Raw genomic sequence first — 589 nt, forward strand, 5'->3', positions numbered from 1 at the left:
ACTATTGCAGCTGTAATTGTGGATACGATAACTATGTCACTTGTAACAGTGGGGACAGTAACTATCTCCGCTGTAATAGTGGAGGTGGTAATATCGCAGCTGTAACTGTGGAAGCGGTAACTATTGCAGCTGTAATTGTGGATATGATAACTATGTCACTTGTAACAGTGGGGGCGGTAACTATTGCAGCTGTAATTGTGGATACGATAACTATGTCACTTGTAATAGTAGGGGCGGTAACTATTGCAGCTGTAATTGTGGATATGATAACTATGTCACTTGTAACAGTGGAAGCGGTAACTATTGCAGCTGTAATTGTGGATATGATAACTATGTCACTTGTAACAGTGGGGGCGGTAACTATTGCAGCTGTAATTGTGGATACGATAACTATGTCACTTGTAATAGTAGGGGCGGTAACTATTGCAGCTGTAATTGTGGATATGATAACTATGTCACTTGTAACAGTGGAAGCGGTAACTATTGCAGCTGTAATTGTGGATATGATAACTATGTCACTTGTAACAGTGGGGGCGGTAACTATTGCAGCTGTAATTGTGGATACGATAACTATGTCACTTGTAATATT

Source organism: Haliotis rubra, unplaced genomic scaffold, assembly GCF_003918875.1.
Source record: "Haliotis rubra isolate DU_JTF1 unplaced genomic scaffold, ASM391887v1 Scf450, whole genome shotgun sequence".
In the NCBI taxonomy this organism is placed as follows: Eukaryota; Metazoa; Mollusca; class Gastropoda; order Lepetellida; family Haliotidae; genus Haliotis; species Haliotis rubra.